Here is a 12,910-nt window from a genome sequence, read left to right as displayed (position 1 = left end):
ACAGTTAAAAAAAAACACAGATAACAACATTGTTTACCTTGAGCCTTTTAAATGGCACTTCCGGTCTTTCTGCTTTCACTTCCAGTGCAGTTAATTGGCTATACCTTCTCTTCTAATTATCACAAACGTAAAAATGAACCATTTTCGGAATCCTACAAAACTGACCTTTCAGATTGGGCAATAAAAAAAAATCGAATTTTTTCGCCGAAATCGTTTTTTTAACGTAGGCAGATAGATACCTTAAGTACGCCATTTCTGCGTTGCTAAAGTCATTTATTATTGCTGGTACTTTTTTTTTTTTTTTGTAAAGCGTAATCTACAAGTGCCTATCGCCTTTGTTGCCCGCGATCCTGGTGACTAGATCCATATGTCCTGGTGTGTCTTCGCAAATGTGCGTCAGTCTTCGTCGCGCAGGTGTGAACTCTGCGTTACAGCTGGTTTGGGCAGTTTCTTTGAGCATGTACATCATTTACATTCCTCTTAATAAAATTTAATAAATAATCTAATGTTAAAATAACTTTCTGAAGTGTGTCCTCTCAGTTTTGTGTTAATTCTTTAAATGTGACAGTGAAAAACTACCGTTTAGCTTCTCGTCGCTTGCCTTCCGATTATACATTCTATGACGAATATTGCTCGTATAGCTTATCACCTCGTAAAGTTTTGCTCACTTTTGCAGAGAATTTGGACAGTTAACTCCGGAACTGGAAAAGAAGTGACACATACTCCTGAAAAACCGACGAACTTCTGAAAGAATACTGCAGTACGTACTAGGTAAGTGCGAATGTTCTGATGCCACTAATTCTGAATTTATAAATTTCAGTACAATTGATGTTTTCATGATGATGATGAAAATTTGTCCTGCTTCTCTCCCCCCCCCAAAAAAACTAATAACTTTAGAAGTGGCGCTCGAACTAAAAGGGTGGCGGAGGATAATTTTTCCCACCCAGAGTTTGCCGATTGGGTCCTTTAAAAATCCCAGTCGCCCTTTATAAGAGGGAGTACATAAGGTATTTCTCACACTTTCTCAGCGTTCTTTCGTGGTGTAGTGGTCTGCATGCTCGGCGTGTATATAGAGGTCCGTGGTTCGATTCCCGCCGAAGGCATTGCTCATTTTTCATCTCTAATGTTTGCAAAAAAAAATACCTAATGTCTCTACAATCTTTTTATTGTAAATACTTCTGATAATTGCGTTGAATTGAATAATGTATCTGTTACACATATGGTGTGTGTGTGTGTTTGCTTGTGTGTATGTATGAAAATTCAAAATTACGGTACAAGTGCGGTTTGAATTTAATATGCACTGTAAAATTGGAAGAAGGAAAATCAGAGATTGTATGCACTTATAACCTTTTCCCAAGATAATGCCATAAAAATTTGGAGTTCATTGCTATTGTTTATCAGTAAAAATTCTGATATATACACCACAAGACTTACTTATACTGAATATCAAATTATACGCATTTTTCCTGCATTTCATTTAAACTTAATTTCCCCAAATTTAGATAGATTTCTCATATAATAATTCAGCTATAACTTCGCGGCAAAGCGAAAATATATAAAACCTCAGAATCTCTTCTTTGAAAATTCTTAAAACGACGTGTAACTCTGAAACTAGGCCATCTGTATCAAATAGCAAACGCAGAGAAAAAGTTTTTCTGCGAAATCAGGAGTAAGTAGGAGTAAATCTCTAGGAAGAACACAGATGGTATACAAGAAAAAATGATCTTATAGCTTTGCATATTAGTGATTTGGTAAGTAATATTTATAAGCGCTGGTAAGTCAAATATTCTTGTGTCCAATCGTATTATGAAATTTGCTTTACTATGATGGATTAAGACCAAAGTTGCAGTTTCTCAATCTCCAGCTCTGCCAAATGAAAAAATAAAATAAATATTCGAAAATTATTATAAGATAATACATAGTTTAGTACGAACATTCATTTAACATTAGTTTAGTCTCAAAAATAAATTTTATTCTATACCTTTAACATAAGAAAAAAAAAATTTCAAAATATTCAGTGAAATCTATCAGTTAAAAAAAATCGGATGAAATATGAAAAAGGGAAAGAAGGGGAAAACAAGAGAGTAACAGATAAAAAATAATTCTTTTTCGTTTTTTTTCTGTATCATAAAAAGTTGTAGCCTTTCTCAAGAAAACAAGGAAACAAGTCGAGGGGTAAAAAGAAAAAGTACTTTTTTTAAGGCGTGAATGATTAAGTAACGCTGAAAAAGTTTGGGTAAGAAATCAAAATACGTGAGTTCTTCATCTTCAGAAGGAAATCAAGGTTTAAAGGGAAAAAAATCCTCTTTCTTGAAATCTGCTCTCTAAAACTGCCTAAGGTCACTTTAAATCTTTCGTTCTTTCCTTTTTTTTTTTTTTTTTTTGTTTTGAGAAAAGAAAAGACAGGAAGTCAGAAACGTGCAAGGCCCACATTTATTTTTTACGATTTTCTTTATTTAATAAGTGGTTCTGAAATTTAACGTTAACGTTTATCTGTGATAGAAAAATGCAATTCTGAGCTGATACTACATCTTATAATTTAAAGCCAAGTATTAATTACTTTCAAACAGTAAAATACATTGTATAGTTTTAGAGAGTATAGTTTGAGTAAAGGTTGTTTACTTTGCTATGAAAAGACGTACATAACTGCAGTATATGTTACGCATGCGTGTGCAATTGCTGTGAAACAGTATTTTTTTTTACATTTTGTGTGTTATATTTATTTATTAAATATCCTGTTCTTCGCACTTAAACCATGCAATTCAGTTCAAGAGCAGTATTGCAAAGTAATTTTAAAATAAGCATATCTTTAGAATTTCCGATGCACATTCTCTCGCGCTGGAGGTAAAAATGTTAAAGCGTTTTTTTCGTACATTGCTCGCTTTGAAATCGGCGAGTTTCTTAATCAAGAACTTGTAAATGCTTTACAAAATATGAAATAAATAAATAAAGCAAATTCCAAATCCAGGCTTCCGGATGCAAATATTCGGGTGGAGAAGTACGTTATTCAAAATTGGATGGCTCTAGGTAGCGTTGTTTTATCACAATGCCAGAAACATACATACATTTATACAGATTCCTCTTATTTAATTTCTTTAAATATAATACAGGGCGATAACATGTGGTGGTAGCAATTTGAAAAGTGAAACAACGCTTGTCGTCAATCGACGCAAATTGCCAAAACGAAATTAATAGTTCTTCTGAGCAAATTGCCTCTTTAGACTAATAGCATATTCAGGTTAAATTTCAGATTTTAATAAAATGTTATTTCTACATATAATAATAATAATAAAAAAAAAGAGTCTGTGTGTGTCTTTCGTTCGCGCTGCGAGTAAGCTAATAGACCCACGGCTACGAAATTTGGTACATAGGTGCATCTAGACAAGAGCCAGTGCATCTCGAAGCGATTTTTTCGAAATTCGAATTTTTTTATTTTATGTTTTGTGACGAAATCTCGTCCTTTTGAGACATAATGGGCTATAGGAAAGCGAGATTTTACTCTACACACTCCATTTTCACATCGTCAAGAAACGTTGACACTTAGCTATTTTACGAACTTAAAATAAATTTCGTGTTTCCATAAACCGATTAAATACGAATTTATTTAACAAAAGGAGATGAACACCTTTTCAACGGGATATTTTCTAAAAAAGTTTATTTTTAAAAATGTACAGCTTATTTTTCTTTGATTTTTGGACACGTTAAACTTTCATCCTTGCGACTGCTTTTACAAAAAGAATTTTGGAAAACTGATAATATTTTGTATTTAAAAAAAATTTTTAAATGAAGCTTCCGAGTACCCTTCTCACATCATTAAAAATGTGATTTTGGCACCAATTTTCCTGTCTTATTGTTGTTGATAGATTTTGATGAAATCGCATCATTTTGAATATTTTCATTCTTTTAGAAATATGGGTTTGGCATCAATTTTTCATCTTATTTCTTATGACACAGTTTTTAAGAGATTGGCATATTTCATTGTCATTTATATATATATATATATAATAAATTTTTATTGATTTTTTTTTATAAAGTTGTTCTGCAGAGTAAAATTCTGCGCGGAGTTTTATGTTTTTTGAGTTACTTTCATGTTATTTTTTGCTTATTTCAGTGTTTAAGATATTGAAATGTTTTGCATGATTTTTTTTTAACGGAAAGTTGGTTAATTTTTTATTAGGATAATTAATATTTGAATTAAGGGATATAGCTTATTTCATTGTAATTTTTTTTTCTCTTGAAAATATAAGATAAAATATCATTAGTTATATTTTGCTTTTCAGAATTTTTTGTTTTTTGCATTCTTTTATGTTATTTATTGCTCATTTCACTGTTTTTAAAATATTGAAAAGTTTTGAGTGATTTTTTTAGGAAACAAAATTCTTAACCACCTTTATACCATTTGAGTTCTTAAGATTTTGCAAAGGGAAGTTGACTAATTAATTTATTAGGATAATTAATATTTGTATTAAGGGATATTGCTTATTTCATTGTAATTTTGTTATACGTAATAACTTTTTTTATGAATTGTTCTGCAAAGTAAAATTCTACGCAGTTTTTAAATTTAACGTTTGGTGTTCCCTTCAGCCATTTTTCCGGTACATTTAAAAGCCAGACGAAGGCTGGCAGCGAAGCTGCTAGTGTATTATAAGATGCTAAAATTTATAGAAAAACCTCTATAAATGTGTAATATAAAGGAGCTATGCTTATTCGTATTTGTTGTACTCCTTTAGAAGCCACAAAACTTATTCCAAACGAAGTCTCAAAGAACACAAGGCATTCTCATGAGAAAGTGTCCCGCTTTCTAAGTTCTTTTCACTGACCAGTGCTCGTTCCCTAAGCCAACGTTCCTTATTTCCTTTTCCAGTCGGATTCCGGTGTAATCCGTGACATTCAGAAGGTTATGCGGCAGCAGGATCAACAAAAGTCCCTTTTGTCGTCGATCAGTACTCCCCAGCCTGACTCCACACTGCCCTCAGCGGTGGGACGTCCGGTTTGCTCATTCATCCCTTCAAGGAGAATCTCCTCATTCTCTGCCTGTCATATGGTGGCGGAAAGAGTATAGTTCTGTGAAAAGAAGTATAGAGTTTACTTACTTCCGATTGGAGCACAATGTTCGTTGCCATAGAGACAGCACAACTTCGTTATTCGGTATTGGAACTTACTATATTAATTTCTCGGAGGAAAAGCATGTGTAATATGAGAATTTATACGTTTGGGATTTTATTAGGTATTTGCTTATATTAAAAAAGAAATTTTGCATGCCATATAGTAAAATGAATAAAAGAGGAAAGTGTTTTACTACGGCTTTAAAAAATGTTATATTTAATTATAATTACTCTTATGTTTTAAAATATTATTAAATCTCCTTAAAAAGATGATAATAGCACTTTTTGACAGTTAAGTAATTTTACGAGCTCTGTATTAAAAGTAGAAGGGTTTGTTTATGTTATAAAACACTTTAAAATGTCTTGCTTTTGAAGTGAGTTAACGTTATCTGTCTCTTCTTTACCATAGACCTTGTAAACCATATTATGTGTGATAGCTTCTAAATTAACTTGTCAAGATCCATTCACAAACGAAAGCCAGCAATGGCCAAATGATTGAAGGAAAGGAAAAGTAATAATGTTTACTTGCCCGAAGTAATGAGTTTGTGTGTGTGATTATGGCAAAGCCTCGAGGGCTATCTGCCTAAGGGGAGGGATACCTTTGTGGAGGACTTTCTAAGGGAAACTGGCTCGTATACACGTTACACATTGGGAAAACCACGAAAAGACCATGCAGCCAGCCCGTTTGCGGGATTCGAACTTCGGACCGAACTACCAGTGTTCAGCGACATTACCGCTCTTCCGCTGGTGAGTCTACCCGAAGTAAAGATAGTACTGTATTCTCCGAAAATATCGGGTTCCCAAAAACATTTCCATTTCACCAAAAAGATCCATTTTGAACGCTCTCAAATCCATTTGAGCAATGCTTTTGTGTAACATCTGTAAGTACGGGCAGAATAAATTACTCCTTTTCTCCCAAAAAAACGGATTGTAAAATGGATTCAGAAACGACGTTTTGGTGACGTCTATACCTCTATAACATGTAGTTGTGCACGTCCCTTTTCGGTTGCCATCGGCCGCGCCAAATGTATGTATATATATATATACGTACATATATACCCACTCTGTTATCTGGCTCGGTGAGTTGAGTACTTTTATTCTCTATATGCCGATAAATTATGCAATTTTTTTATTTTAAAAGGAATTGAATTATGTTTTACTTACGTTTCGGTAGGTTATTATACCTTTAGTTAATCTGTTAATAGTTACAGAATTACCGACAAGTTAAAAGTTGTTTAAGTGGTATTAAGCCTAACGAATCCGTTATTTGTTTACTTTTGAAACTGTTGGTAGAAAAGTATATTAAGTCGGTTTTTGCACGCACTTCAGTGTCGTTTTGTAAAGTAAATTTTCTATTTTGTTTGCACCGAAAAATTTGTCTTCCTGTTAGCAGGCCGCATTGTTTGTTTTTGAGTAGAAACTCTAATTTTAATTGTAAAAATTTTTTCTTTGACAGTTTTTAACTGTATTTGGTGTTTTAGCTTTCTCTGTGTTATTTTACAAATTTAAATGAAGGTGTTTTGAGACTATGTATTTTTTACTTGCCGTGAAATTAGTACTGAATTCTCTGAATGATAAATCTAACTCAAATGAAATTCGAGGAAATACGTTTAAATGAAATTCAGCAAAAATGTGTGTAATTTAAAAGGCCGTACAAAGAAGTCATGTTCTGTCCACATCAGATATTTTTTATTTATGATCACATTTTTTTATTTATCAGTCTGGATTACTGGTTCTCTGGTTCTGGAATAAATATCTCTTATTAAAGATGTTAACAAATCGCAATTTGACAAATCGCGCACTTTTATCTTATTTATCTTAATCACTACTTTATATATGTATCTCATACCATCTTTGGTTTATCTTTTATCTATCATATTTATCTTAACTTTATATCTTATCTATCTTATGTTATTTAATCTTTCATTCATCTTATTTATCTTACTTAATATTTTTATTTAATCTTTATCACTTAGCTACCTTATTTATCCTTATATAGCTTATTTATTATATTTAATCTTTATCTCTTATCTGTGTTACTTATCTTGTTTGATCTTTTATCCCTCTTATTTATCTTATCTCCATCTCTCATACATCTTCTTTATCCTATTTAATATTTTATTTATCTCTTATCTATGTTAATTATGAAATCTTTTATCCATCTTGTTTAATCTTTATCTTTTCCTTATCTTATTTAATATTTATCTCTTATGTATGTTATTTATCTTATTAGCCTAAAGGGGCAGTTTGCCAAGATGGGATATTAATTTTGTTTTGGCATTTTGCGTCAATTTACTATAAACGGCGAATCACTTTTTAAATTGTTGCCACCAAATATTAGAGCCCCTTATTATATTTAAAAAAATTAAGTAATGAAAAGTTTGCTTAAATAAATGTATGTTTTTCGTACTGTTATAAAATAATGGTACCTAGAGCCATGTAATTTTGAATACCCGAATATGGGCATCTGGAAACCCGAATTTGAATTTGTTTTATGATCTATTTCATATTTTGTAAAGCATTTACGAGTTGTTGATTAAGAAACTCTATGATTTCAAAGGGAGCAATGGCAACACTTTACAGGAAGAAAATTTATCTCCACCGCGCAAGACTGTGTATCGGAAATTCTGAAGATATGCTCTTTAAAATATTTCGCGATATTGCTGTTGAATTGACTTTTATGATTTAAGTGCGAAGAACATGATATTTAATAAATAAAGGTAACACATAAAACATTAAATAAACGCCTCTTCGGAGCGTAGTATAAAATTTGAAAGCTTTCAGATTTTTTTATCTTTTATTTTTCTTATTTAATCATTTATCTTATTTATCTTAAATCGCTTAGAGTTGGAAATTTGTATTGTCGTATAAGCAAGAGGTAATTAATTATTTATAATGAGAATTCGTTTTTGACTTTAAGCCTTTACTTTCTTTAAGAAGTGAATAATTTATACCCCCATTGCTATTTTTAAAACTGCTCAAAGTTTCTTCCTGATATTCAATTATTAACTGACATCAATACAGAAATGTTGCTCGAAATGAAAGAAAAAAATATATTTAATATCGCTTGTTTTCAAATGGAAATATATTGTTAACAGAAATTAATTAATTGCATCAAAGTTTTGTCAGGATTTTGGTGAGGCTATACTAGAATCAAGTTTCATATAAATATTTGTGTCAAATACGAACTAATATTATATATACCCAGAAATATTATATAGAATCTAATGCTGTAGAAGGAAACATCTCATATTTTCATATATATATACGTTTTATGTAACTTTAGTCTCTTGGTAATTTTGAAAAAATATATATCTATATATTGTTTTGATTGTTACAGAAATAGCAATAATCTCTTTTATTGTATTGCAATAGTAACTCAACAAAATATCTTCAGAGCATCTGCAATTGCTTTTAATAACGAAAAAATGTTTGAACCATTCGACCGTTATTTCAGGGATTAACTGAAACTGATTGCTAGGATATACTCTGGGATTTCATAATAATCGTCATTTTTCTGTGCTGTTCTTTTTTATTTAAGTTACACGTTCCTTTGGCAACCATTTAAAAAAAAAATGCCATCTTGTTTTATCAAATTCCCTAAGGAAGAAGCTTATCTTATTTCTTTTAAAAATATTTCATTGTTTAAAATCGTTACCTTTTTTGAAACATTCTTTTAAAATTGTTATTTAAACTTTATAATGGCTTAAACCCACGAAATGAACGGAATTTTTGAAGAAAGGAATCTGCTTCATATTTAATTTCAGATCGCAGAGATTTAATAAAAAGGTAGAGAATCAATTCACGTTTAAAAGCTTATAAAATTTGCTACCCGTATTTCACAATTTTGAAGTAGTTTGATTGTAAGAATTTTGTTGCTTTTTTAACTCTTAAGATATAGAAATTTAAGTTAAAACGGATATAATAAGGATACGAATTAGATTATTTTTTTAGCTTAGATTTCTGTAGGAATGGAATAATATTTGAAGACAAAAGTATTAAGATAATTAATAATCAAATAGGTTAGTGATTCTCAACCAGTGGTACGCAAGAGAAACAAAGTATTGTTGTGTGCGTACGGTTACCTTATAGATTGAATGGACAAGTCCGATAAAAAGTTAATAAAATTAATTCTTATCACAAGAAATATAACGAAACGCTGGAATTTTCCTAAGAGATATTCGTACAAGTGTTCACAGTATCAGCAGCATTATCAATAATCAACAGAACGCAAATATGTTAAATAGAAAGCAATACAACCAGTAACTATACTTTAAATTACTAAAAACGTTAAAATACAACGCATTTCAAAGAGAAAGCTAATTCGGATATAACAGTTCATACGGAACTAAACAAATCGCTTTAACAGGAACTAAGCAACTGAGCTGAGATGTTTGTCCTCTTTCTGGCTTTTTATATTTTTTAATCGTTCGCAAGAAATTTACAGTAATTTCTTTGCTTCTCGAGATTTCTGGCAGCCAAGACGATAGAATTACGGTTACAGCTAACATAGCAGTCAATTACATTTATTCAATTTAAATGTAAATTACGAAATATCTATTTATTAAATGATAAGTGCACTTGCTTTTGTATTTTAACTTTTCCAGCGTAGCTTTCTCTTAAAATATATTTCATGCTGCATTGCACGGGGAAATAAAGCAATTTTAATTATAATTCTATAAGGTTTTTCTCCCACCTTCTTGGCTTGCCTTCGTGGTGTGGCGGTCTGCACGCTGGAAGCGTATTTTAGAGGTCCGTGGTTCGATTCCCGGCGAAGGCGTTGCTAATTTTTCATCTTTTTTTGCTTCCAAAATACCTAACGAATCTAGAATTCTACTGACATTAGCTATCTAAATACAAAATTCGTAACAGTATTTTTAACTATTAAACTAAAAAAATCTGATGTGTACACCACATAACTCCCTTGTACGGAATATTAAATTACACGCATTTTTTCTTGCATTTTGTTTAAAATTATTGGATTTAATTATATCTGCTTCGCCGACAGCGCATAAACCACAATAGAATAAGTGCATTCTTTAAAATTCCCCCTATTTGTTTACCATAGCGACACTCTGGTGCTAGGTTCACTTAACAGTATTATATTTCGTTCATATTATAACTCAGAATAAACAAAATTTGTATCATTTAAAAAATTATCTAATCGTTGCCACATGTTCTATTCAAGTACTATAATAAAGCTAGAACGATGCATAAAAGAAATTAAGCAAACGAAACAAAAAAGAAACAGTTTTTCATAGACGATTGAGTATTTCTCATTCAATTAATTCAGTTCTCACTTCGCGACAGGGCAAAAATACATAAAAACTCAAAATATCTCTACTAAAAATTACTAATTATTAAAAATTAAATTACTGATTATTAAAAATTAAATTACTAATTATTAAAAATTAAATTATTAAAAATTAAGTAAATCTTAAACACTTATTTCCTCGAAAAAATTCCAGAAAGGATTAAGCATGATTTAAATCGCAATAAGAAATGAAGGCGTTTATCTTTGTTGTTGCGAAGCTACGTTTCTCTAGATTGGCAACAAATTCAATACTCAGCTGTTTCAAATGTAAACAAGCAATGGCCGCCATCAAAATAGGCTTAGCGGCACTTAAACAAGTTTTAAATTGCTGATAATTCTAAAAATATTGCATACAGATTTACTAAAGGCATAAAACCCTTAACGAGAAGATAAAAACAACCTAATTCAATCATTTTTAAAGAAAAAAATGTACAATTTACAAACATATAAGAGTAATGAAACTGAGATCACTGAGCCGGGTAAAGGAGTGGATATATTTATAAATATATTTATATACGTTTGGGGCGGCCGATTGAAAGGAAAATACGAGGTGCACATGTACATGTTATAGTAGTCCTATATACAAAATTTCAAAGTTCTGAGGCTACTCGTTTTTGAGTTATTCGTATGCACGTACGTACATACGTTCGTACAGACGCCACGAAAAATTCTCTTCAGAATTCATTTTAAAGCAGTTTTTTAGTTTATTTGGAGGAAAAGAGTCTTTTATTCTGTCCTTACGTACAGATATCACGCAAAAACATCGTTAAATTGCATTCGAAAGTGGTCAAAGTAGATATTTTCGTTGAAATATGCTGCCTGAAGCTTTTCGCGATTACAATACTTCCTTTTTACTTCGTCGAAGGAAGTAAAAAGAACAATTGATCGAAATTTTCTGTGAATCGGACTCTAGCTGTGAAATTCAACAATTACAAACTTGTTAACTTTTGGCTGAACCGGAAAAAAAAAATTTAAAGGCATTTCAAAATAAAACTATTAAATGTTTATTGCCTTTTTTCGCAGCCTATTTGTGGGAATAAAGATTTTCTTCCATGTTGTATTTGAAAAATAAATGCAAAACAAAATTAAAAGTGGATCCTAATTTACTGTTAAAGCTAAATGAAACAAGACCAGGCATAAACAAATTGATATTTCTTAAACAGGCCCACATTTCATATTAAGTTTTAGAATTAAAGTGTTATATTTTAAATTTTGATAATCAAAATGGTAACTACTTTTTAATATAATATTTTTATGTGTGCATATTTAATATAAATAACCAATAGGTTGGGCAAATGGCAAAATATGTTTTTTAAATATTTCTATTGACAAAGTGAAATAAAAAATCATTGTAAAATGTAGAGGTGATACTAAAATGTTTCAATTTTTGTTTAGATGTGGTGCAAGTCAAAAGGTTGAAAAGCGCTGAAATAGGTAATAACTATTTTCTGAACATTTTAATTTTATTAAGATTCTTGGCATTCATGTTTTTGATATTTTAGGCAGAAAATATGCAAGAAAACGTAATATTTTTGCCCTGAGAAATAATTCTTTTCGTTAAATTTGTGCATTTTAATTTTTGCTTTATTTAATTGCGATCACATTATCGTGGAAAAAAAAAACATTTACAGTGATAATTCAAGGCAAATTCATTCTTGAATTTTGATAATCTTTAATGCTATGCGTAACGTTTTTAGCTTTTAATTTAAAATATACTCCGTTGACGCTTTGAAATATATGTTTTATTCTCTCAACCATCTTGCAACATGGAGTGATAAAATATAGTTACTGAAAACCTAACTGCAAATAAATAAACTTACTAATTTAAAGTTTGCTAAGACTTTTTTGACAAGCAAAGTTAATTGTAAGTTAAAAATATAAAAAGAAAACTAATCTTTTCAAGAAATTTCCTTGGATATTTTAACAACTATTATAAATAGGATATTGAAAATTAGATTGCAATTACTATATACCATCGAATCAAGAATAAAATACTTATATTTATATCATCATTAATAAGCATTAAGAACTGATGAAACTTAATCCTTTATTTTCTTAATAAAATAGAAAGTCGAACGATTTAATCAGGATTTTAAAACTTTACCAAATGCTATCTGATCTACATTTTATCAAAGTAGATTCTTTCTGCATTTATGTGCTGATGAGTGTCCAACTCGTGTATCATAGTTCGAATATTTCAAGAACTGATTTTTGTTTAAAATGTTTGTAGAAACCTCGTAGATCCAGCATTAGTTTCTTATCTCTCTTAACTCTTTGAAGGGCACTGGAAAATTGACAAACAACCGGTATATTTTTTAACCTCGGAAAAAATGCTAATTTCTCTACACCAAAAGCTATAATTTTAAGTTTCTAGTGTTTTCTTTCGATTCTAAATGGCAGCATCATCCTATGAACGCTCAATATTTTGCAGTTATAAAATTAATATACCTCGTTACAAGGTACCATGTTTGAAGATTGATAAAATTCTATT

General features: G+C 30.6%; 1 protein-coding gene across 1 annotated transcript in view; it reads left to right on the top strand.

The window, feature by feature from the left end:
* The first annotated feature begins 673 nt into the window (after window positions 1–673).
* LOC146999050 (uncharacterized) overlaps window positions 674–12,910 on the top strand; it is a 51,969-nt gene continuing 39,732 nt past the window's right edge. Inside the window, exons 1-2 of the mRNA XM_085810471.1 lie at window positions 674–771; window positions 11,815–11,853. The gene's annotated coding sequence lies outside the window, so the exon portion shown is untranslated. The remainder of the gene's footprint in view (window positions 772–11,814; window positions 11,854–12,910) is intronic.

The sequence above is a fragment of the Stegodyphus dumicola genome, chromosome 1 (assembly GCF_044657685.1).
Source record: "Stegodyphus dumicola isolate Sdum_Otavi_A_Nest chromosome 1, ASM4465768v1".
NCBI lineage: Eukaryota > Metazoa > Arthropoda > Arachnida > Araneae > Eresidae > Stegodyphus > Stegodyphus dumicola.
The sequence above is the reverse complement of the archived record's forward strand: the minus strand, read 5'-3'. Positions and strand labels throughout refer to the sequence as shown.